The sequence below is a fragment of the Mus musculus genome, chromosome Y (assembly GCF_000001635.26).
Source record: "Mus musculus strain C57BL/6J chromosome Y, GRCm38.p6 C57BL/6J".
Lineage (NCBI taxonomy): Eukaryota > Metazoa > Chordata > Mammalia > Rodentia > Muridae > Mus > Mus musculus.
Genome location: NC_000087.7, coordinates 68,704,962 through 68,732,895, shown reverse-complemented (window position 1 = coordinate 68,732,895; position 27,934 = coordinate 68,704,962). Strand labels below are relative to the sequence as shown.

The following is a 27,934-nucleotide window of genomic DNA, read 5'->3' as shown; positions in this document are numbered from 1 at the left end:
AATAGAAAGAAAGGCATCAAAATAGTGAATGTGAGTACCTTTTTAATGGAGCACAAACACTCTCCCATTCTCCATGAGAACCCAATAAAATCCCTGTTGTCTCCAAAGACTTTGAGTAGGAATTCATCCAGTATCCTTTCTCTTCTATTTGGTTAGAGCTGACTCAAACCTGCAAGGTCCAGGACAGAAAAAATAGACTCCCTCATCCAATTTGGTATGTGTGTTTCCAGGTAGTGTTACAGATCCTCACATGCTTAGACCACTAAAATAGAGCACATCTATTCTACCACAGTTACAGAAGGCAACATTGTAAAAATCAAGGGGCTGGCTAGTTTTCCTATTTGCTGGCACTGTGGTTGGCAACCTGTAGGTTGCTAGTCCTTGTGACAAATTTCACAGGAGTTGTCCTAGACTATCTGTATGTCAGAAATGTATGTTATAATTCATATCAGTAGGACATTTCAGTTATGAAGCAGCAAAAAATATTTTTACGGTTGGGGCACCACACAGCATAAGGAAGTATATATATGAAGGAACCGCAGTATTAAAAAGGTGGAGAACCACTCTCTGGAACTTTGAAAACTGAAGCATGGTGTGCCTCCCAGACTGTCTTTGACATGAGTCTGAGATATACTTCTGACTCTGATCTTCTTGTTACCTTTTGTTTCTTGTGATCATATGGGGTTAACCTAGAAAGTATATTCAAATGCCCTATGTGAGAGCATGTTCAGAATTCATTTTGTGAAGCAATGTGCTCTAGTATATTTAGGACAGAGCTGTCTTTGGGACCAGTCCTCTTCTGTATGCCTGTGTGTCATTCATTTTCTCTTTATTTGTTTATTGTTTTTTGTTTTTTCGAGGCAGGGATTCTCTGTTTAGCCCTGGTTGTCATGGAATTCAATCTGGAGTTCAGGCTGGCCTTGAACTCATAAATTTGCCTGCCCCTGCCTCTGCCTACCAAGAGCAGGGATAAAAGGTATGCACCACTACACTGTCTTCTTTTATTTATCATTCTGCTATTAACTTATTGTGTCTAGGTGGTTGTTTTCAATCTATTTTGTTTTATTTTATTTTATTTTATGAGGCATTTTCTTTATTTTCATTTCAAATGTTATCCCCTTCCCTGGTTTCCCCTCTGAAAACCCACTATGCCATCCCTCCTCTCAGTAATCAACAAAATACCCACTCCTACTTCCTAGTCCTGACATTCCCTTACACTGGGGTATAGAGCCTTCTCCTGAACAGGAGCTTCACCTCTCACTGGTGTCCAAATAGGCCATTCTCTGCTACATATGAAGCTGCAGCCATGGGCCCCGCCCTATGTGCTCTTTGGTTGGTCTTTTTTTAATTGTATATTTTCTTTATATACATTTCAAATGATGTCCGTTTTCAGTTTCCCACCCTTCCAGAAACCCTCTATCCCATCCCCTCCCCACTGCTTTAATGAGGGTCTTCCTCCATCTGGATACCCATTCCCACATCGCATTGTGGTGGCTAGCAAGGTTACCTCTCTGTCTCCTCATCATTCTACAGCATATTGGTGATCCTGTGGATGATGGGGAAAAGAACACTGGATTCTGACCATTGCAGAGTACCATCCAGTACATCAATCTCAAGCCACACGTGGGTACATCTTCCTCAAAAGTATCTTGTCCTGTTCATAGCAGCTAGTTGGCTATTTTGTGTACCTGGGCCAAGATTGAGGTGTCTGCTACCTGCACAAGCACTTCCCAATACACTTTGGGGATCATCTGTGCCAGGAAGTCAGGGTTGAACTCCACAGGGTTTTTGAGGATTTAAGTGGCCTGCAGGCTCAGACAGAACACTTGCATGCCCACACCCCGCACATGTGAGTTTAGCAGGTTGTAGATTAGCAGTTTCACACTGTCACATTGGACTTCTTGACAGGACTTATTTTTTTCATCATTAATTTAGTTATCTATTTACAATTTAAATGATAACTTCCTTCACAGTTTCCCATCAACAAATCCCCATTCCAATCCCCCTCTCCTCCCTTCTCTTTTGAAAAAGATTAGTTTGTGTTATTCTTCCACATCACACTCCATCACTGAGTGAAATCAGGGCAGGAACCCATGTAGGATTATAGGCAGGGTACATGGAGCAAGGCTGCTTATTGGCTTGTTTCTCAACACAGTTTTCTCAGCTTTTCTACTTACAAAATTTAAAAATGCCTTTTAACTTTTATTTTAATAACATATATGTATATATAAAAATGTTTTGTTTGCGTGAATGTCTGTGGGCCTTTTTTGTCCAGGGTTCACAGAGTCCATAAGAGGGAGCTTGGTCCCTTGATATTGGAGCTTCATGAGGCTGTGAGCTGCCACCTGAGTTCTGTGATTCAAATCCTAACCTTCTAAGAGAGCAGCCAGTTCTCTTAAACACTGACTCATTTTTCAAACACTACCCTCAGGTTGCTTTCTTATATATTTTATCACCATCTTTGCAGAGATAGCACCACTCACTGAGTAATGGATCCTCTCCCATCAACTGTTAATCAGCTGTCTCATGTGAGACTATGCCAGGGCCTAGCAAACACAGACGTGGATACTCACAGTCAGCTATTATATGGATCACAGGGTTCCCAATGGAGGAGATAGAGAAAGTACACAAGAAGCTAAAGGAATCTGCAACCCTACAGATGGAACCACATTATTAACTTATCAGTACCCCTGAGCTCTGGACTCTAGCTACATTTGTATCAAAAGATGACCTAGTCAGCCATCACTGGAAAGAGAGGCCCATTGGACAACCAAACTTTATATGCCCCAGTACAGGGCAATGCTAGAGCCAAAAAATAAATGGGAATTGGTGGGTAGGGAAGTGGGGAGGAGGGTATGGGGAACCTTTGGTGTAGCATTGGAAATGTAATTGAGGAAAACACGTAATAAAAATATTTTTTAAAAAAGAAGGACTGAAGTATCTAAAAAAAAAGGGGGGGGGAAATATCCAACAGTCAAATCAGACCCAGAACGACACAAATTGCATGTTTTCACCTATGTATGGAGTTAGCTTGTAAGGTTTATATATGTTTGTTTTTCATTTAGGGTAACAGAGATGAGCTATCTAGTAAGGAACCATAAAGAAGGAGGAGTTCTTCCAAGGAAGGGGAAGTAGAATATAGTGGTATAAAGGAATGAAGAAGACACTAAAATAGGAGGGTTAAATGTGGAGGGAAATATCAGGCCAAGCATCTGAGACTAGAAAGGTCATAAAACACTAAGTGAAAATCTGCCATCATAAATTTTGTTAAATAACCACAGCAGTAAAATGACTTCTCATGAATCCTAATGGCTCCACCCATATGTTAGTATATATGCCTCAGCCTTCATCAGAGGTGAGTTTCCTACAAAACTGGTAATAATCACAGAAAGACACAACTGGACAATGCACAGAGAGTGAGAGACTCAGAGAATTAAAGATTAAAGAGGATGCCTTTATCGAGCTCTCTCCTTCAAGAATCAGGAATCTATGCAAAGAAAAGTCAGAAAAATAATCCTGACCAGAGGTAGAGATAATGGATAGTATCAATGAATTGTATCATGGGTATTCCATGTTTTTTTTTTTGCCTAATATACACTTAAGAATGAGTGCATATTATGTGTGTTCTTGTTTTTGGGTGATGTTCTATAAGTATCTGTTAAATTCATTCGGCCCATAACTTCTGTTAGTTTCACTGTGTCTCTGAGTTCGATGGTAGGAGGATAAACAGGGAGATGGATACTTTCAGGTCATATAAGATGGAAAATTTAAAGAAAATTTTCTAAGAAAACAAATAAACATGGCTATAGCCTCATCTAATGTAGACAGATCCAATTTGAGGTTCCCTCTTCCCAGGTGACTTTAGCTTCATGTCAAGAAGGCAAACACTTACTAGCACACACAGGTTAACATAAAAGCATTTACAGCCATGTATAAAAACATCACACCAATGAACTAAGATATTATGTGGACGTTCCATGGCATAAACTTCAGAAAGACATAATTTTTTTACAGTTTATCTCAGCTTTAAAGTGTAAATCCTCAAAGGAGGGCCATGGTCCAGTGCTGTTCTCAATAGACAGCTCCTGATTTTCTAGACTCACCTCTTATATTAATCTGTGAAGTCACCTCACAATCTCACATTTCTTCTGCACAGCATTAGAGATGCCAATTAAAACTAGACTTTGGAAGTATATTAATAAGTTGGCCTTATCTTCATATTCCCTGCCCTTAATCATGGGAAACTCGCCCAGACTAGATGTCTCAGCCATTCTCACCGACAGTTTTCCTGGTAAATAGGTGGTTGAGAGAAAGAAATTATTTTAAGACCCAACCAGTTTAGTTTATCAGGATATTTGAAATGAAGCTGACAACATTTGGCACAAAAAATAAAGAGAGTCTCCTGTTTTGTGGAGAACTGAGAGAGAATTAGGGACTGGGGCCGGAGGGTAAGTGACTATCCTTAAGGAGAGTCAGTCCAGACCTAGAGGCTGGGTCTGACAGCATGCAGAGGAGTGCAGTTCAATTCCCTGCAGCTTCCTGGAAGGAGCACTGTTTCTCTTCAAATTGTGACAGGGATGGCACCCACAAGGGGGCAGAATGCAGTGGTTTTCTAGACTTCTTTTGAGCCATCATGGTACTGATTACCACTCTTTCACTTGCTATTACAGATGAGCAAACTCAATAGGGTGACAAGTATGATCTGCTGACTTCAGAATCTCTAATTGCAAAACCCTTACAGGGCATGCCATTTTCCCTCCATGCTTGGAATAAAAAGAAAGGATTGGGCTCACAGGACTAAGCATCCTCTGACTAGCTTTTAGAGAAGAGGCTGCACTGAAGTCCAAAATTGAGACTTTGGTGTTTACTGAGAGTTTAAAAGCTAAAAACCTGTAACATTTGCTCTGTGGTACTGAAAAATATTGTTCTGAAAAGTGTATGAGAACATAAAGATGAACATGTAGCTTAAGGAGCACCATTACTCTGATAGAACATCAGGCACCTGACATTCATTTAATACATTGAAATAACCACCAAATCCCAAAAAAAAACCCTCCTCAAGTGTACATTACAAGTTTCTGCTCCGGCTTAAGATACAAGTCTTCAAGAAAACACAATATGGCACTAGTCAGAAAAAGAAGTCATTTATTGATCAAGTTGCCTTATTAACAAAAAATATCAGCAATGGGTTGACGTTGCTTAGCACCTACATAAATTTGGAATAAATGGAAATAAAATTTCAGTAACAGATCAGGAGTACAATAAAAACATTATAATGTTACAGTAATATGGAGAGAAATAACTAGTGTTAAAGAATTCAAATCCCTGTCTAAGCTAGAGATGTGACTCGATGGTAGTGTTTGATTTGCATACATGCTAAACCCACCACCAGAAAAGAAAAACAAAACAGACACCAAAAAAAGAAGATACTCACAATTCAGTTTATCTGTTTGTTGTGAGTAAATCCACAGCAAATATGAATGGTTAACAACACAGGAAGGTATTATGCAAAGGAAGTCACACACACTCACCCTCATGCACACACACACACACACACAAGGAAAAAGAACACAGAAGAAAAAAGAACAGTCCAGTCAGGAAGCTATTGAAGAGAGTCCTTTAAAACTTATGATAAAGAAGATAAAGTGTATTTCTTCACAATTGGTGGTTTCTGGTGGACAGTAATTAAGGATTCATTTTTATAGTTGGTGTTTGATATTTTCTAGGATCTTCTTTTTATAACCCCTAACGCTAGATAGGACAAAAATCAGGGTATATTAGAGAGAGGAATTAGAAAATCTCTGAATTTAATTTCTTTCCTTGTTCTTCTCCTTTAATTATGGCTACTAACAAACCACAACCAACTTGTGTAACCAACCACCAACCACCAGACTAAAAGTACAAGTTTTGACAATAAATCTTGTGCAAAGTTAATGCAGCAGGAGTTCTTCACTAATGGATGTTGTGAGTATGTAAATATAGTATTCCACCAAAGACTTACTAACTCTGATTTCTATACTTCTTGAAGTCAGCTGTTTACTATTTTAATATTAGTCATACCTGTTCTATGCAGTGCCATGTGTGTTGATGAAAATAATTTTCATCTCGGGAACACAAATGAAATGCAAATATTGTGTGTAAATCTCTGTTAGTGTTGCTTCATGAACATGATTTATCCATGGAGTTACAGTACTAATGGTCTGTGCATGCAGTATACTGTGTCTGTGATGATAAAGAGTCTCACCGGCGAGAACACACACACACAGGACACACTCAGATCCTTCTGCAGCATAGCTTTAATCCATCTCAAGAGAAAGATGATTAGCTTTTGGGCGAGGAGGCTTAGAACACAGGAAACTCAGTCCTTAAATAGACCACAAGAAGTGTTAGAGACATATTTCACCCTAAGGGCTGCTCACTATCAGCCCATATGACGCCACAGAACAGGAAGGGCACAAAGAATGGAAAAATACCCCAGCACATACACAGACTATTTCTTTACCAGTTAGAACAAAGGATGTCAGCGCCATCTTGTAATGGAGATTGAAAGGGCAGCTCCTCACAGTATACATTCAGTGTACATAGCTAGATATTCCTATTTAGTATTTTATGATATACTATATATAACATACAATGTATACTTAGAAGATGAATCCAGTACAGGATTAGGATTTTTAAAAAGTTGTGTGAGAGCTTTGTGATAATATATATATATTTATATATCTATATATATATATATATATATAATATATATCTATATATAATAATATATATATTATTATATATTTATATATATATATTTATATATCTTAATAGACTTGGCTGAGTTTCTGGAGCCATTTATGTGTTATTTTCCAATGAATCATAATTTCCTTTTATTCTGTGAATGGGAGAGACAGACTTATTATAAGAAAGAAAACCATTAGCCTGGGATCTCTCCTATTATAAGTATTCCTTGGGTCTGGGTGGTCAATTAGACAGAAACCATGTCTTGGTATACTGGTTGTAATCTGAGAAATTTGTTGCAACCAATCACCCCATCTCTGAGGACACTTGAGTAAATGTAACTTCCTAAAAGGTCTAAAAATTAGAAAGACACACACTAGGTACATGCACACCACACATTCTGACTCTGTCTCTGATTCTGAATCTCCCTTTGACTGTCCCTGTGACTCTGCCTGTCCTTCCTTTTCTCCTTCTTCATTCTCTATCTCAGCCTGTTTCTCAACCTCTGCATCTGTGTCTGCCTGTGTTTCTTCCTTTTCCTCTTCTTTTGCTTGTGCAGCTGCCTATTCATTAGTGCTGAGATATCATGCAGAATAATGTAGTTTTAGAACTGATCTACTGTGGAATTTGTTTTACATCAACACTAGATGCCTGTCTACCTACTACTAAAACCATTTAATTGATTTTCAGTCTTCAATATAATCAGAGATGTATCCAAATTTATAGGGCAACAATTGCTATGTAAGTGTCTGATGCTCATCGGTCACTCCACTGTTTTGAACAAAGAGTTTTTTAGTCAGAAGTTTAAGCACAGGCAGATAACATTATTGCAAGCATACAGTCCTGTCTTGATTTCAATGAGATAAAAATTGGGACCCAAAACTACCAAATGATGTAATGGATTCTATCTGTTTTCAACTTTCAGGTTTTAAACTGTGTTATCTATAGAAGTCTGGACAACACCTTAATCAGAGCTGGTAAGTGGAGACAGGAACTGAAGCAAAGACTATGGAAGAACTCTGGCTTACTCTCCTCCAGGTCATTGGGATGTGGGGTCCTAGGTGGTCCACAGAAAAGAATGAAAAAATAAGTATCAAATATATCAAAATTTTTTACCTACATCCACATTTTGAGGTCCTCTCCTAATAGTATGTGTGATCATTTGGAAATCAAGTTTTATATGGCAATTGGTAAACTGTAGAATTTTCATTATTTCTATTTTATGAATATTTTACCTGAAGGGGTGTGTCTGCTGCCTGTGCACTAAACTGGACCGTGTAGAGATCAGAAGTTAGATAGTATCAGATCCCCTGAAAGAGCACTTACCTGTGGCTGTGACAAACAAGATGGGCCCTGGTAATTGAATCCTGTAACCTGTGCACAGGGGCCAATGATCTTATACTCTAAGCCATGTACCACCTCCCCATTTTCTCATGAGCGAAAAATGGTGTAGGAACACAATCTTTCTCAAAAGGTCCAAATTCATCTAAGAGTAAATTAATTCTTATAAGTCTTTCTTAAAAAATCACCACCACTACAACAAGAAAAAAATAGATAAAGAGAGAGAAATCTGAATAGGATGTTTGTGATCTGTGGTGAATTCTAACCAAGAGTAAGCTAATACACTATATAAAGCTGTACTGAGAAGCCTTAAGAAGGCAGGTATCTCACTCTGACCAGGGCTAAGGTTGTTTCGACTGTATTGGCTTTATTCTTCTGGAGATTCTTGTCAGGAATGGCGTCCTTTTACCAGACCACAACAGGAAACCTTCCATATGTCTCCTTTGGTGTCTGGGCATAGGATATGTGAGATGCATCAAGACTGATTAAAGGTCATGTTCCCTAGATGTGAAACTGTTTCCAGGAATACGATGGTATACACAAGGTCAACTCCAGAATACATAGCATCAGGTCTTTCTTGGCCAATTCAAAATTGGAGCCAAAATCTCAAGAGACAATGTATGTGTTGACAGACTTGCTGCTATCACACAGGTCGTGGCTTCAATTTCCAGCAATTACATTGTGACTGTTTCTCTGTCTCTCTATCTGTCTCTCTGTCTCTCTGTCTCTCTGTCTCTCTGCCTCTCTCTCTTTCCTTCTAACTTCCCCACTCTCTGTATTGCTATCTCTCTGTATCTCAGTCTCAGTCTGTGTTTCTCTCTTTCCCTCTCACTCCCTGCCCCCCCTTTCTTTCTCATCCTCCCTGTAATTCCAGCAGCATATGCTGCTGTATCCTCTTCTGTCCTCTGATGTATTACATATAAGAAGTGTCCATGCAAACTGTAATGTTCACAAACAACCATATCTGCCTTCGCAGATTGAAAAAATAAATAAAAAAATAATGTCTAGATTAGGAGTCTCAATCATCTGTGAAAGGTAGGAGAGAGTGATCACTGTGTGTCACCTCATTTAGAAACAGAGTACCCAAGGAATAGAGCCTACTCCCCACACCCATGGAATGAACACCACATGCAAGAGGAGGGATTTTGGAAGAGGAACTCATTCCTGGTCTTTCCAAGAGGAGTGTTTTGGTGGGTGAGCACATCAACAGAAAAGAATTCTCACAGCATGTAATTGCCCCCTCCCACCAGAAACCAAAGTCACCTTGGTGGGACCAGGAGCAGTTCACCTGCCTCTTCAGGTTGCTTTTGTTTAACTGCCTTTGGAGACAGCAGTTGGAGCTGCTGCTACCTGCTGGAAAGGTGGCTTCTAATGGGACAATTCATTGGTCTGTAGAATTCAAACAATTTTGGACCCTATGAAAGTAATGGATTGTCCAAATGCTCCCGGACTGAGAATCTTGGGGAAGCTCTAGGTTTTTTCTTAATCTGCAATGTCATTTAGACATTAGAGCAAGCAGAGATGATTTGCTCCTTCTCTTAGGCAATCAGATTTTATCCTGGAAGACAACCGTTGTGAGCCTTGAGAGGGTTTGCTGGAGGAGAAGGGATATTGACAGTGCTCTACCCAACCTGCAAGGCACACAGCTAGACCTTGTTCCCTCTGATGCATAGAAGTGTCTGATGGTATTAGATGGGATTCTTGATGAGGACAGAATCTGAGGAAAGGTTCCTGGTAGAGAAATGAAGTGCAGTTATACAACCTAGAAAGTATATACCATTGATCATTGTGAGCCTGAAACAGAAAGCACCCAAGCATTGGACCTAATGTATGATTGGTGAGACAGATTGAAGAGATTTTGTTTGTTTTGAATTCTCTGTATAGGTATGGATACATTGTCTCATGGGAAGGGGGAGTGTGGATTCCCTGTGGTTACTAAAATAGAAGAAGTTGTAAACAGCCAATGGAAATGTGGCAAGTCCAAGTGTATGCTGTGCATGAGCTGCCAGTGTTCAGAAATGCTGAGCCATCACTTCAGATTCAATAAGATATTTAAAGAAGAAAACCAGAAGAAAAAACTTAAGGGGACTGTTGTGAATTTTAATGAGACATTTTTAATTATTTTTACTGATTTATATAACATATGCCAAATGGTGTGTCCAGTCTTTTAAACATGGCTTGATTGTTCCTTTCAAAGTATCTTGATTATTATTCCCAGAGACAGGATTTACAATCTGTACATTCAAATTCTTATTTGTACTTCCCAATTTCCCCTGTTTCTTTTGTTTTTCTTCTCTGGAACTGGATATTTCTGTATAGTCCTAGATTTCTGTGCTTTCCTGTGCAGATCGGCAGAGAATTCATCTCTACCTGGTTTTGATTCCCATATCCTGAGATTAAAGTCCTTTCTAAGCAGATCTCAACACCTTTTTTTAAAATTTTCTGTCTCACAGTTCTTGAAGAATAGATGGGGGAGCAGAGAAAATTTCACCCCAAAAAATTGGCAATTAGTGGCTGCAGGTGTGAGGGCCAGTTTTCTACATAGATTTGGCTCCTCAGAGGCTGCCCATGTTCCAGTGGATGTGTTTCCCTAACCCCACATATGTAGTCAGCACTAAATTCACTCAGTGGTCTTTATTAAAATGTGCATGGAATTAAGGCTAAAAGTGATACAGGAGAAATGGAGAGCAATTCAAGGAGGACAAGATGGTGATGGATTTACTCAAACTCATTATGTTTATGTACAAAGTTCTTCAGCAAAACATTTAAAACTAAGTAAGTAAGTAAATAAGTAAATAAGTAAGCAATAAGCAAGCAAGCAAGTAAGTAAAAATAAATATATGTGTAAATAGACAAATATATTTTTATGCAATCTCACGTGCAATAGACATGAAAGTGTGTGTGTGTGTGTGTGTGTGTGTGTGTGTGTGTGTGTGTCTTTGTGTGTGTGTGCATACATGCATACAGGAGTGTTTGCAGGTATGTAGCAGTTTGATGATTAGAATATCCTTGGCCCATGGGAAGTGGCACTATTAGCAGATGTGGCCTTGATCATTGTGTAGGCTGGCTTTTATCTAGTGCTCAAACTCTGCCCAGTGATGAAGAGAGATGCTTTTCCTTGCTGCTTTGGCCACAAGCTTCCTCCTGTTTGCTTTCAGATTAAGATATAGAAAACTTCTTTCCTTCTACATCGCCCCTTCTACCTGGATGTTGCCATGCTTCCCACCATGATAATAATGTACTGACCTGACCCTCTAAAACTGTAAGACAACCTCTATTAAATTTTCCTTTATAAGAGTTGCCTGAGTCATGGTGTCTCTTCACAGCAATGAAACCCTATCAAACATAGGCAGAATCTTAGCCTGATTTTTAATGTTTTCAAGATGATTACAGCCAACATGCAAGCACAAAGTAAAGATGATGAAGGAGTCTTATTTTCAATTGTTTCTGATGATTGTTTCTTGAATGAAAGCTGGGGATTGGAAGAATTGGAGAGTGATGGAAAGGAGAAAGTAAGAATGCAAAGACCTGTTGGGCTCCTGCCACTAGCTTTTGCATTCAATATTTCAAATTTTAAAACAACAACCAACAATAATAACAAACAATGACAGGACGCCCATATAACAGACTCAGAGAGAAGAAACCAAAGGACATTACCTACTTGTACCTCACTTTCCAGCTAATGTCTGGTGTATTGAGCCGATGGATTTTGCTGTCAAACCCTGATAATTAATTCCTAGATTGGATCCACTAACACAATGATGAATGAAACTGTGGCCAATAGGGACAGACTATTGTTTTTTATCCTGTACAATCAAACCATTAGGGAAATAACAAGCACAACTCACATATATGTATATTTGTTTTTTCACACTTATAATTGGAATTGTTACTATATATCCCGGTTCTTTGCATTTTATCTCCATTAGTGTGTTGTTTTCACTCCTTACTTGCTACATAGAAAACTGCTTCTTTTACACTATGTTTCATTTAGAGTGCACAATGGAAGCTAAAGACTAACTCCATCCATTACAAAGCAGGGCTCTCTGTCCTTTTTCCTGAATTGAAATGAAACTATTTTCAAAAAGTATTTTAGACATGCCTGGTTCAGTTTCATTAAGATTGGGTGTGAAATTTTCCCACAGTCTCAGGTGTCTCAAACTAGTGGAACAGTCTAGCAAGTTTGTGGAACATTTGGGACTGTTCCCTAGCAGAAATAGGTTACTTTGGCATAATTGAGGGAGCTGGCTATTTCTGACCTAACTCTTGGCTGCTTATTCCACAAAAGTGTAAGAAGGCCCCATGCTGGCCCTCAATGAAACAGATCAACATTTTGTTTCCTGCCATGCTGTCCCAGTCATGACAGTTTGTCCCCGGTGAGTGTGTGCTCTAAATATCTCTTCTTGGACATTGATTGTATCAGGAGTTTTGACCCCTTGATATAAAAATAATTATTGTAATTGTAATCTCTGCTTGTGTGTTTTGTGACACATAGAAGGCTGTCAATTTTGCCTACATGAATTTTTACTGTGTGTTTTTTTTCTTTCATATTTAAAATTGTTCTCAATTTTCATAAGAGTTTCAGCACAACCTTCACATTTAGGGACACAATCTTCCAAATGGCTACTCCTCTGGATCTCAGTAAATGGGAATGTTCCATAGCTTCATGGCCTAAGTGAGAATTGTCAATTGTTTCTATTTCCATTTTTAGATCATGGATGGTTTTGTTCTGCTCCTTCACCTGTTTGATTGTGTTTTCCTGAATCTATTTAACAGATTTTTGTGTTTCCTCTTTAAGGACTTCTACATGTTTATCTGTGTTCTCCTGCATTTTGTTAAGAGAGTTACTAATGTCCTTCTTAAAGTCCTTCATCATCACTATGAGAAGTGACTTTAGATCCATGTCTTACTTTTAGGGTGTGTTGGGTTATCCACTTGATATGGTGCAAGTGTTGGGTTCTGATTATTCCAAATAACTTTGGTTTCTCCTGCTTATTAACTTATCCTTGCCTCTCACCATCTGGATATCTCAAGTGCTACATGCCCTGGCTACATCAGACTGTCCTTCCTGTGATATTGGTTGTGTCATAACTCTTCAAAGTCTAGCTTTCTCTGTGATCCTGTTATTACGGTATACTGTGATTTTGAGATGCTGGGTGGGTCTGACATCCTGGGAGTCAAGCTGCCCTTGGAACCTTGAGATCCTGGTGTGACTAAGCTCCTAGGTTCCTGGGATCCTCTGACCCTGGCCATGTTAGATCTTCAGGTAGTGGAGCTTCCTCTGGGTGTTATGGGGCTGGCTGCTGAGTTTGCATCCAAGGACTGCTCAGGGCCCTGTCCCAGACAGAATGGATGCAATCCATACCACTGGTCTGGTGGAGTTCCTGCATGCCTGTGTCTTTCTGTTACCCTCTACTCAAGGTGTTGGGGAAAGATGTTGTGTCTTCCTCTTGTCTGATCATCGGATCCTATGAATGTTAGATGCCTGGCAGTGGAGTTGCCTCCGGGTGTTATAAGGCTAGCTACAGAGTTTGCATGCAAGGTCTACTCAAGGTTTTGGCTCCAGAAATAAAATATTTTTTAAATGATGTTTCTTGTAAACTTACCTGTCTCCAAAAGTACCTGACATATTTTTACAGGGATTGATTTAATCTCATAAATTGATTAAGGAAATATGACATCTTGATGATTTTGATATATCCTAACAGGAAAAAAATAATGGACATCTCCCACTAAGTAAAAAATATTTCGGAAGCCAGGTGGTGGTGGCACACACCTTTTATCTCAGTTTTTGGAAGGCAGAGGTAGGCAAATCTCAGTTTGAGGACATTCTAGTCTACAAAGTAAGTTTCAGAATTGCCATATATATTAATAATAATAAAATAAATGAAAAACAGAGTATTGAAAAGGAATGATAATTTTAAATTATGTACATATGTGCCACATGTCCCTGTGTACATATGTGAATACACTTAAGTTTTTTTTTTCAATTAGATGTTTTCTTCATTTAGATTTCAAATGCTATCCCAAAATTCCCCTGTATGTTCCCCCAACCCTTCCCCTTACCCACTCACTCTCCTGTCGTAGGCCTGGCATTCCCCTGTTCGAGAGCATCAATAATAATGGGAACAGAGAGAAGCGGCAGAGCCTGGAAACCAGAGAGGGGGCTAATCATGGCACTCAGTTAGCAGTTTAGTTTGTTTCAAGAAACAAATATACTTTCTATCAATGAGGTTTGTAAATGAACAGGAAATATTTTCATCTCTCAGACTGGAAAGTGTTTATTTTATAGTGTTTATAGATTTTTTGGGACTATTTTATTATAAGCAATTAAAGCCAGGTAAGTTTTTACATACCTGTAATGGTACTAGCATGGAATGCTGAACCTCAACACTCTAGACCTTCCTGGAGAATACAAAACATACTAACTGCCTATCTCAAAAATCAAATGAAATGAAATAAAATTAAACCAATGTACCTTTGGTATTTGTATATCATCCCTTTGGAAACTAATAAGATAATGAATCAAAAAAATAAACTTCAATTATTTTATTAGTCATAAACATAATTAGAAATGATAAGAAGGTTAAAAAATCAATACAGATAGGGGAAGGGAGAGACCTGGGTGGGAAATGGGACAAGAAGGAGAATAGAGGAATTTTATCAGATACTGTGGTTGTGGGAAACAGGACTGAATTGATGAAGACCAGCGAAAAGAATGGAAACAGGCAACTTTGTGAAGGAGGAAATGAGAAAACGCTCTAGAGTAAACCAGAGACCTGGGATGTGAGAGACTCTAAGGAATTAAAAAAAAAAAAAAAAAAAAAAAAAAAAACATTAGATGAAATGCCCTCCAGTGGGGAGAGTGGAATTGTAGAGCTCTCCTCCCAGCAATCCTCTCCTGTATATGTGTTGGAGGCCTCATATCAGCAGGTGCATTCTGTCTCTTTGTTGGGCCACAATTTCAGACATCTTGGGGGAACACTTTAATTGAGACAGGGATCCTACCACAGGGATGCCCTCTTCTTTAATATCTTTGACCTCATTAATTCAACAACAGGGGTCAGATGCTTCAATCCATTGATTGGGTGAAAATATCTGCATCTGAATCATAAAGCTGCTATTTGGGTCACTAGGAATATTTCTTAAACTTGTTGCAGTGGGTATAATAGCTAATAAATAAAAAAAATCTCTAAAATGTATATTGTATATTGTAACAGAAATATAATGTTGGTTCTAAGGCCCCTGTTTGCATTCAGTTCAAGATACAGGCATTAATTTGTGTTTCTCTGTATTTCTTATAATGATTGTGGGTAACCACAATAAGCTAAACCAAACCAAACCAAAAGAAACAAACGCATCTATACATTGTCTCTTCTACTGATTCACAAGTTGTTAAAGTCCATGCTCTTGGACGTAACTACAGTTTGGAATTGTCCTCCAACTACTCTGACTCAGAATAACAGTTTGTATGAGCTCAGATACCTTACTTTGTAATCTGAGTGCATGTGTGATTTAGATATTAGTTGATTGCTAAGAGAAAGCACAAACTGTGTAGGAAAGTGAATGAATGTTGCAGATGACATGCCAATATCATCTCCTTTGTAGGAGAGAATATAAGAGAATTTTTATTCATACTAAGTGTTAGAGGAATATATATATTGAGAGAGAGAGAGAGAGAGAAAGAGTGAGAGAGATTTCATCACATAGAATAGAATATTGTAGAGCACTGATATCAATTTTAGTACTTATATTATATATTGCTTTTGCAGAAGACCTGCTTGCAGTACACAGCCTCTGTATGTTTCTGAATTCAGATACTTGTAATATGAATGCTAGGATGACTGTACTTATGAAGAAATAATGAGCAGGTGAAACAGTCAGATGCAGATGTATGCAAACAACCAATGGACAGAATCAGCAGAACCATTGGTTTAATTTGAGAAAGACTGAAGGAGGCTGACAGGACCAGTTGTCTCAAATGCTATGGACCTAGAATTCTCCCAAATGCTAGACAACCAAACAGGCAGCATATATGAACTATCAGAAGGTCTCTAAAACATACACAGAAAAAAATCTGCTTGATCTCTATTAAATCAGAAATGATGCACCAAATTCTCAACAAACTAGAGACATCAAGGTGTTTAGAGATCCGGTAGGATGGGGACTTTCCCTTGGAGAAAGGGGATGGGCAGTAGATATGGGATGTGGAACAGTAGGAAGGTGGACAATGAATGAACTAATTAATAAAAAATAATAGTGCCACATAATCAGGTCCCCTATACTCTAATTCTGCAATCGGAATCCAAGAAAACTCACATGAACCCATAATAACATACTCAAAAAAATTAAATATATATAACTGAAATGCATGATTTTCAACTTTATTTTACAAAGAAATTCACTGGAACAAAGATTTTCTTTGGTTGAACTCATTTACATGCATTTGCTCTCCTAGTGTACCGAAAATATAGGTTATTCTCAATATAAAAGGCCAAAAATATACTAACATAGCTTTCATCTGGATACACTCCAAATTTATCTTTCATTAGAATGTAATCTGGATTCATTTGGACATAAATTAAATTTATATTTAAAATTCATTTAGTTGGTGTAAGGTGGAGGTAAGGTAAAATATCAGGGTCATGTTGGTTTTCATTTCTCTACTGATATGATCATTGATTTCAATAAACAATACCCTGCTGGGGGCTGGGAAGATGGCTCAGTGGAGTTCATGTATTCTCAGCACCTCTGTAAAATTCCAGGCATGTCTATTCATATCTGCAACACTGTGGGGTGGAGACAGGTAGATATCCCAATAGTGTATTGGCCAGTCAAACTAGTCAAAATGGTGAGAGGGTTTCACTCTAAGAGAGCAAGTGTTGAAGATATTCTACTCATTACTGAACATATGTGTATGTGTGACATCAGACTTGGGAACAGACACTGCACTCATATACAGACACTAATCACCCTACCATACCACCCATGAAACCTTGAGTTCCGCAGATCTATAACCCATGTGTCTATATGAAATAGGAAGTTTTATATTCTCATTGTCTTGTTAATCCTGTTTTCTGTCAAATGCTAGAAGCTAAACCAATGTATTCTCAGACTCTGGATGGTACGTCATAACTTTTGGTCTTTCTGGAATAGCAACCAACTATCAGCAGAGACACTTTTCAATTTACCCTGGCTTACAGGTTCAGAAATTCAGTCCATTATCATCAAGGTAGGAATATGGCAGGATCCTGGCAGGCATGTGCATTTGGAGCTGACAGTTCTACATCTTCATCTGAAGGGTGCTAGGAAATGATTAGCTTTCAGGCAGCTAGGCAGAGGGCATTAAAGTCCATGTTCACAAAGATAAATTTCTTTCAACAAGGCCAAACTTACTGCAACAAGGTTATTAGCTCCCAGTAGTGCCACTCCCTAGGCCAAGAATAGTCAAAATATCAAATGTGTTTTTGAATGTTTGTGTTTGTGTTACTTTGGGTTTTTTTGCCATGAAGAGTCTACAGGATCACAGTAACTCTTGAACACTTTGTAACTTGTTTTCAGAGGTTTAATCCATTATTATCATGACTGGAAATATGGAAGCATTCAGACAGACACAATGCTAGAGAAGGAGCTGAGAGTTTTACATCTTGATACACAGGTAGAAGATAGAGACTGTGTGTCACACTGGGGACAGCTTAAGCATACCCGACCTCAAAGTCCACAAGCACAGTATTACATTTCCTCCAACAAGGCCACATCTACTCCAACAGGGTCACACATACTTCAACAAGGCCACACCTCCTAACAGTGCTACTTCTATTGGCACTATTTGTTCAGTATCTTTAATAGTATTCTTAAAACTTTTCAATGGACAAAAGGTAACTTTAATGAAATAAATACAGAACGATTGAAAAAATTAACTGGAATATGGATGTCTTGGTTACTGTTCTAACGATGTGAGACATCATGACCACACCAAATTATAAGATGAAATATTTAATTGTGGTCTTAAAGTTTCAGAAGGCGACTCCAGGACATCATGGTAAACACCATGGCAACACTCAGGCACACATGTGTAGAGCAGTAGCTGAGAGCTCACAAGCAATACTACAGACAACAAACATAGACAGAGAAAGACAGAGAATGAAAGAGAGAGATAGAGAGAGAGACAGAGATAGAGACAGAGACAGAGACAAAGAGACAGAGACAGAGAGAGAATGAGGAGAGAGTAAGAATGAGAGAGAGAGAGCCTGATGGATTTTTGATATTTCAAAGAATAGTGACAAATCTCCTTTAATAAAAATACAAATCCTAATTCTTTCTTAACATCTCACCACCTGGAAAACTAACACCTTTGAATATTTGAGCTTCTGTGGGCCACAATTTTTCAAACAACTAAAGTTTGTAAAGGAAAATGAAATCTAGTAAGTGTCCATGTCACTTCCTAGTATATCTTATATCATTACTTGTCTTTTCTCAGAGGTAAGGGTTATTTGAATAACAAGAGACTAATCAGTCATCACTATCACATAAGCCAAACGCATCCTAACCCTGCCAGATTTCTACTTGAATAATCACATTGACATTACTTATTTGTACGGAAACATAGCCCTTCTCCCTGATTTAGTTAAAAGTGTGGGACCTGTTGATGTGCAATTAATTTTGTTCACAATGGGACAAAACAGAAGCCTACAGCATTGACTGTATTGTTCCTGAGAGCTGAAGATTTCACTTCCATTTAATACAATGTTATACATATGATTTTAACACAAGCCTAAAATCTCAAAAAAAAAAGCTTTGTTTTCATATTTTCATTATTTACAGATCATTCTATGCTATATAAAGGAACATAGAGGAGGAAAGCTGTTTGGAGTCACTGACACACACACTTAACTGAGGTTTCCTTTGCACAGTAAGAAGATATACCCATCATCTATATCTTGGGAGTTTGCTCCAGGAACTATAATGATATAAAGTCCTCAGGATTCTAGTCTAAAACAACACTGCTTTTGAACATAAGCTATGCAAAATAACCTCTTGCATATTTTAATCGTATTTATGTGAGTCTGCATAGAGAACTGTACAGGTAAGTTCAGAGGCTAAGGAAGGGTATAGTGTGATCTACTCTTTTCCTCCATAACTTATCCCCTTGTGACTGGGTTTCTTGCTGAGCTGGTAGTGAGCCTGGCTTTCAGGAAGCCACAATCATCTTCCTGTCTCTGCCCCTCCCAAAATCTTAAGCACTGGTGTTGTAGGTGAATGTTTGAACACACTCCTGGCATTGTCTCTGGGCCATATCCCCTGATCCTTCTTTATTTTAAATAATCTCTGGATTACTTTTGCACTTAATGTAATGTAAGTGCTATAAAATGAGTTGCTATTTAGGAGATTGAAATATAAGTGGTCTGTATATGTTCAGTACAGACATTGTATATTAAGAACTACATTAATTAATTCCTTGAGAACTTCATACAATTTTTTGATGGAATTCACTTTCCAATTCTCTTGATAACTCCTCCCAGACTAAAACCAGACCCATTCCCACCTTAATCCTCCTCCCAAGTTCAAGTCTACTTTTCTCCCCTTTGATACAACCCAATTCAAATCAATTGTGTTGCCCATAAACTCTTGGACATGGGGCTACTAGTAGAGCATGACAAACCTATCACATACAAAAGCCTTACCTTTGACGAAAACTGATTCTCTATCCTTCATCAATAGTCCATATATTCTCAGATGGGGATGATGGATGGTGATACCATACCACTTAGGGATGCAAGGCAGACTGGCCTGATTTTGTGCAGTAGAGACATACAGTGTCTCAGTGACCTCTCTGCCTTACAAGATTTCTACCATCTCTTCCGTGAGAGTTCCTAAGACAAAGCTCCTCTACTGCTTGCCTCTTTCTGTGAGTATGTGTGTATGTACAAATATGTCTATATTATACATGTCTCATTTTACATGTAAGTCAACACATAGTGTTGTTTGCAATCAACTGCTGGCACTATTTCACACTAGGCAATATGCCTTGAGGCAGACTTGGTGGACTCCATAACAGACAGAACCTAGAGATGGCTAGAAATCATCCCAATTAGTTGTAGTATAGGTGCAATTTACACTTTTGACCTACATTTCTGTGTTCACCCTATGGTTTTAAGATGCAGAGATGGGGGACAAAGACCCTTAAATTGCATTGCAATTTCGCTCTTCTTGAACTCACATTTATAAAAGCTCCTGGAGGTGCTGATGCTGTTTAACTGAACATTTTCCTTTTGGAACTGCTTGATAGAGATACCCTTAAAGAGACAGATAGATCCTATCACTTTGTGTAGCATAAAGAATGCTGTGGTGAAATGGGTTTGAAATGTCTGTCCTGGGTCTTTGATGAAGGTTTTGGTCCGAAGTACAATGTTCATAGGTAGAACAATATACTCAATCTGAAAAGTGATTGGACACTGAGGGCTTTAATCTATGCGTTGATTGATGGGTGTGCATGGAAGGGGTGAGAAACTTGTAAAGGAACATGGTCATTGGGAACATGTCTTGGAAGGTGTTTATTGTATTTGGTCGCTTCCTGTGTTGATGTTTACTGGCTGCCAATAAGTTGGACAATTGTGCTCATTCATGCCCCTTTCATACTCTTGTGACCATGGACCTGTTTTCCTTGTTGCTAGGCATCTTGTAACAGTGATGAAAATGATTGACATGAATATGACTCATTAGTGATACTGAACTCTCTGGTCCAGAGGAACCATGGCTTAATTCTTTAAGTTTTATTTTTTTCTAGAAATTTCATGCTAAGAGTAGACCCAAAGTTACCAAAAAGTTGTATCTGGAATATTTAGACAGTGTATCTGTTGTTTTAGAAATAAAGAACTTTGCAGCTTCCCACACTGATCCTCCCGCTGCCTTCAGTACTGTATTTTAATAGATTGCAATATCATATGAAGAAGCAGAAAATGAGGGGAAAATGGAATGGAGGTGAAAATGTGTTAGAATCATTAAATTATACACTTAAAGAAATCAATTGATTTTTTAGTATACAAAGGAAACTTCAAAAAAGCACTGAAAAGGCTTGGCCAACTGTGCAGCTGCTCATGGGAGTTAGTATTTGTCATATCTCCTGTGATGTATTTATTAACAGTAGTGGTTTTATTACAGATGAATAAGACACCAATATATGCATGAAGGGATAACACTGAGTTGCCCCAGGAGAAAGAAATCAGGTAAAATTCATTGGATCTATTGATGAGGAGATTTTTTTTTCTCATAGCTGAGTTGGCAGGAAATTGGACAGATTGGGTTGTACCCCAGTAAGTGTAACACACAGTAGAATGTGAGGGGTTGTGTGGCTATAGGACATATTCACATCATTTCACCTATTATTGAGTATCCATGCTGATGAAAGAAGTTATCCTTCACTTATGCCATGCATGGAAGTGGGTCTATGAAGGGGCAGAGAGGAGGAAATGCTGTTCAGTAATGTTTGGGTAGGTTGTGGAGTCAGTAAAATATTCCTGTAATGGGACTTTATTTTTTCCCAATCTTGACAATCAACGGATACCTGAGAAGAGAGAGCAATTGAAGATCTGTCTCTATTCACTTGGTTATTAGGTAAGTCTATAGGATATTTTCTTGGGTAATGATTGATGTGGGAGGGCCCACCACTGTGGCTAAGCTCAACAGTAGTCATTTTAATTGGGAGCCTTTTAGACTGTACTAAAATAATAAAAGCTGATCAAGCCATAGAAAATTGGTAGTTTGAATAAGAAAGTTCTCTATAGACACATATATATGAATACTTAGTCACTGGGAAGTGGCAGTGAGTTTAAAGATTAGAAGGAATAAGAGAAGGTGGGGCTTCATTGGAGGATGTGGGTGTGTCAACAAGGATGGGTTTGAGTTTTCAAGAAGCCAAAGCAATGGCAGAATCTCTCTCTTTGCTTAAGGATCAATAGTTCTCTATTGCTCCAGTGATGGGATCCCTCCCTTGGTGAATGACCAAACTTCTGAATATGTAAGCAAGCCTCTAGTTAAATGTTTTGTTTTCTAATAGTTGCCTTATCCATGGTATCTCTTCACATCAATAAAGGAGTGACTAAGACAGTGGCAAGCCAATAAGCAGTTTTTTGCTGTTACTGATACAACTTCCTGTTTATTCTTCCTCGGTGATAGACTATAACCCTTCTATTTCCAAAGTTATTTTTGAATGTAGTATTCTACATAGTGAGAAAGTAGCAAACTAGAACATTTACATCTCAGGTAGGTACACGAGTATATCTTACCTTTAAATAAAAATAAAATGTCTACACACTATTATTTGTGGTTTTAAGATAAGTGGCATTGGCACTGTTAGACATTTTTCCGATGAAAGTCTTACTATGTTTATTGTTGTAAGGATCCACCATGTCCAAAGAGCAAATTCCATAGCAAAGGTTTTATTCAGCTTATACTTCCACATTGTTGTTAATTATCAAAGAAGTTGGGACAGAAACTGAAACAACAAAGGATCCTGGAGCCAGGAGCTTATTCAGAGGCTATGGTGTGGTGATGCTTATTGTCTTGCTCCTCTAGTCTTGCTTAGCTTGCTTTCTTAAAGAACCCAGGACTACTAATACAAGGATGTCAACACCCACAATGGAGTGGGTGCTCTCCCACCAATTATGAAATTTCCTAACAGCTGGATCTTGTGTAGGCATCTTCTCAACTGAGGCTCCTCCTCTTTGAAGAAGCTAGATCTTGTCAATTGCTATGAAACCAGTGTGGCATTCTAAATGTATTATGTCTATGAGGAGGTGTGGCCTTGTAGGAATAGGTCTGGCCTTGCTGGAGGAAGCATATCATTTTGGGGCTTTAAAGCTCTACCAGTGTGGAAGAGACCATCCCTGCATACAGAATACATAGTTTTTCCTGGAAGCATTTGGATGAAGATGCATAATTCTAAACTTCCTCTCCACCACCATGTCTGCATAGACACAGCCATATTTTCTGCCTTGATGATTGTGGAGTAAATCTCTGAACGTGTAATGAAACATAGAAAAGCCCTAATGAAATGTTGTCTCTTATGAGTGGCCTTTGACATGGTGTCTTTTCACAGCAACTAATCCCTAAGAGAATCAGTTACTGCAGAAACTCTCCCAGATATTAAAATTAATCAACAATAGAGATTATTATCAAATGTTGAAGCATACAAACTTATTCTAGAGAGGAAAATTGTAATGACTGAGTCCATGGAATTCTTGCCTCAAAAAAAAAAAAAAAAAAAACTCTCAGAGTATAGATGGAACCCAGGCAGACATCCATGAAGTACATGGGCTCCTCAGGAAGTGACCCACAAAGTGGGCAAACTCATAACATTTGAAACCCATGACAACTGGCGTAGAAAAGAGGTAAGCATATATGCATTGGTTACACCTTCAGTGTTTTCTGAGAATGAGGTCACATATAAGTAAAAGACTAGAATTTTCAGGCTATAGACAGGCTGAAGTTATACATAGGTATGTAGGGGGTCATGTGTTTAGAGGAGAGCTAGGTGGAACAGGCCACTGTGGGGCTTTTTATGGTTATCTGAGGATCTCATTGGAGACCTGCAAAAGATCACAGGATTCATCACAGGGAAAGAGTGCTCACGGAAGGAACTCAGGATCCATTCCAACCCAAAATTATCTCACAGCATATTCATTTTCTGTTTTACTTTACTTTTGGAACTGATTACACAAAATCAAGGTTTCTGTGATGATTTAGGGAGTCTCATAAATATAAACATTCACTAGTCTAGATTGCCTGTGTAAAAATGGACACACACGCACACTCACAAACACACACACCCACACACACACACACACACACAAACACACCCATCTGTAATGACAGGCTGGCTATTTGTTAAGAAAACAAAGAAGCCAATGTGGATATGGCCCAAGTTTGAGTATTTCCTTAAAATTTCTCTTCTTCCTGTGTCTCCAGCTTAACTTTTTGAGAACTCCAACTTAGAATTCATTTGTCTCTCAGTGTCCTCTACTCCTTGTGTGTCCCTTATTACTTTTAATGGTCACCATCAATTAGAACTTTCTTATCTTCAATCTGGTCTGTTTTATGCATGTGAATTTTGGATTTCTTAAAAAAGATATCTTTGTGGGATTAGAGAGATGAATCAATGGTAACAAGCACTTTTGCACCACAAGAAAAATGGATTTGGTTTCTTGATTTCGTATCCAATGGCAAATAATCACCTTTAATGGCAGCTCCAGAGGACCTGACCACGCATGTCTCTGTGTTCACCTGTACTCAAAAGCACATGCCATATCCCCACCCACATAAGTAAAGATAATAAATCTTAAAATGTGAGACAGGTTTCTTTAAGTGTCATTATTCAAAGAAAACCTGATTTTCTCTTATTTCTGAGTCTATTTCAATCAGTTTTCTGGGTTTCACCTTGTGCAACAAGGCCACATTTCTTTTAAATCTCCGACTTTCCCCAAATTTTTGTTTCTCCTTCAGTCTTCACATCAGAGGTTCTAACTATGTCCTGTCCTTCTCCCCTACTTCCTAAACATCCATCTTTTTCTGCCATCCCTGCTCCTCCAAGTTCCATCTCCAATTCCTTATTCTGCATGCAGACCAGAGAAGCTGTTCCTTTTAGCATGTATGATTTTAGATGTATGTACTGTTCACCGCCTGAAATGAAACTTTCATCTTCATTTGATGTTCCTTCCACTGTAGGCCATCTCTTCCAGCAAATTGTTCACTTACAGCATGTCATGTCACACATTTACATTTTTAGAACAAAACACATTTTATTGGCAAAGATACTGGGATTGTCAAAGACCCTTATGTAGCTAACACAGTAAAAAAAAAAACTTTTTTTTTCTTCCAGTCCTATATGTTTACGTTTCTGTACTTTATGATTTTTCAACTTCAAGAATCTTTGGCACCATAGTATAGACATAGATATGGATGTCACCATGAAACTTGATAAGTACATGGAAGGATTGGCTAGAAATTGGTAAACAACCTTTCCAAACTTTTTGGAACCATCTTTTCTGGTGTACTGCATCCAGTTACCTATCAACACATCACTGTCATCTCCTGATCTCTCCTCAGCCGGAGGAGTGTCTGGAATCATGTGGAGGTTACCTTCCTTGTAGTCATCCAGGAGCTGATAAGCATAGAGAGCTGGATCCTTCTTGTAGGTAATGTAAAACAAATCCTTCATGATTCACATGATCCTAAGACTCAGCTCCTCTACTTCTTGCCTCTTTCTGTGAGTATGTGTGTGTGTACAAGTGTGTCTATATTATAGATGTCTCCTTTTACATCCAAGTCAACACATAGTGGTTTTTGCAATAAACGGCTGGCATTATTTCACATTAGGCAATATGCCTTGATGTAGATGGTGGGACTAAATAACACAGTGAAACTGGAGATGGCTAGAAATCATCACAGTTGTTTGTAGTATAGGTGAAATTTACACTTTTGACCTAAACTTCTGGGTCCACCCTATGGTTTTATGCTGGATGGATAGGGGATCAAGACCCTTAACTTGCATTGCATTTTCCTTCTTCTTGAACTCATATTAAAAAAAAAAAAAAAAAAAAAGCTCATGGAGTTGATGATTCTGTTGGCCTGGACGTTCTGCTTTTGTAACTTCTAGACAGAGATACCCTTAAAGAGACAGATACATTCCATCACATTTTGTAACATAAAGAATTCTGTGGTGAAATGGGTTTGCAATGTCAGTCGTGGGTCTTTGATGAAGATTTTGTTCCGAAGTACAATGTTCAAAGGTAGAACAATATACACAATCTGAAAAGTGATTGGACCCTGAGGGCTTTAATCAATGAGTTAATTGATTGATGGGTGTGCATGGAAGGGGTGAGGCACTTGTAAAGGAACATGGTCATTGGGAACATGTCTTGGAAGGTATTTATTGTCTTTGGTCGCTTCCTGTGTTGATGCTTACTGGCTGCTAATAAGTTGGACAACTGTGCTCCTTGATGCCTCTTTCATACTCTTGTGACCATGGACCTGTTTTCCTTGCTGCTAAGGCACATTGTAACAGTAATGAAAATGATTTACATGAATGTTTTTCACTAGTGATACTGACTTGTCTGGTCCAGAGTAACCATGGTTTAATTCTTTAAGCTTTTTTCTGGAAGAATCATGCTAACATTAGACACAAAGTTACAAAGCAGTTGTACCTGGAAGATTCTGGCAGTGTATCTGTTGTCTGAGAAATAAAGAAATTTGCTGCTTCACACACTGGTCCTTTCACTGTATTCACTACTATATTTTAACAGATTGCAATATCATATGAAGTAGCAGAAAATGATGGGAAAATGGAACGGAGGTGAAAATGTGTTAAAATCATTAAAGTACACACTTAAAAATAAAGGAATCAATGGATATTTTAGTATAGAAAGGATACTTCAAAAAAGCTGCTGAAAAGGCTTGGCCAACTCATGGGAGATGGTATTTGTCATACCTCCTGTGATGTAGCTGTTAATAGTAGTGGGTTTATTACAGATGAATCAGACACTAATATAAGCATTAAGGGATAACTCTCAGTTGCCTCAGGAGAAAGAAATCAGGTAAAATTCATTGGATTTCCTGATGAGGATTTTTTTTTTGTCATAGCTTTGGTGGCAGGATATTGGACAGATTAGCAAGTCCCCCAATAAGTGTAACACACAGTAGAATGTGGGGGTTGTGAGGCTATAGGAAATATTCAGTTCATGGCACATATTATTGAGTATCCTTGCTGATGGAGGTAGTCACCCTTCACTTATGCCATACATGGAAAGTGTCTATGCAGGGGCAGAATGCAATAGATGGTGTTGAGTAATGATTGTGTAGGTTATGGAGTAAGTTAAACATTACTGTGATGGAACATTATTTTTTTCCCAATCTTCACAATCTACAGTTACCTGAGAAGAGAGAACAATTGAACATGTGTCTCCAATCACTTAGTCATTAGGTAAGTCTATGGGTTATTTTCTAGTCTAATGATTGATGTGGGAGGGCCCATCACTGTGGCTAAGCTCATAAGTAGTCCTTAATAAATGGGAGCCCTTTAGGTTATATTTAAAAAAAATAGCTGATCGAGCCATGGGAAAAGTGGTGGTTTGAATAATAAATCCCCTATAGACACATATATATGAATATTTCATTACCAGGAAGTGGCAGTGAGTTTAAAGATTAGAAGGAATACGAGAAGGTGTGGCTTCATTGGAGGATAGGTGTGTCAACAAGGATGAGTTTGAGTTTTCAAGAAGCCAATACAATGGCGGAATCTCTCTTTTTGCCTAAGGATCAATAGTTCTCTATTGCTCCAGTGATGGGGTACCTCACGTGATGATTGACCAATCTTCTGAAAATGTAACAAAGCCTCCAATTAAATGCTTTGTTTTCTAATAGTTGCCATAACAATGGTCAGGTGATTATGTTAGCCTCTATCAGCAGACCTCGGAGACTAGTTTTCTCCTGAGTTTCAGTGTTCAGAGTACTCTCTGCAGGCAAGATCTCCTCTTGCAGAGAAGGGTCCCAGATATCTGGTGTTCGAACCTTTCTCCTGGCAGATGTTGTAATCCACTCACTAGAGGTACTAAGTTCCCATGGAGAGTCCTGTGGGGACCTTTGGGGTGTCCACAGACTCTGCCCCCAAGGTGCCCGGTGCTGTAATGGATTGGAAGGGACTTGTGACCCTGGTCAGGCCGGTTTATCTGCTTCCCTAATAAATGCAGTCTCAGGTCCTGCATGATAGGATTGGAGCAGAAGTGGTTTTCCATTCACAAAGGTCTTAAGATCTCGTGGATGTTTCTGTGAGGACCTTGGGGCTGTCCTCAGACTCCGTCCAACAAGTTGCCCA

At 38.6% G+C, this 27,934-nt stretch overlaps 1 pseudogene; it reads right to left on the bottom strand.

Moving 5' to 3' along the window:
* Positions 1–1,503: 1,503 nt before the first annotated feature.
* On the bottom strand, positions 1,504–25,282 carry Gm29452 (annotated as a pseudogene).
* Positions 25,283–27,934: the final 2,652 nt, after the last annotated feature.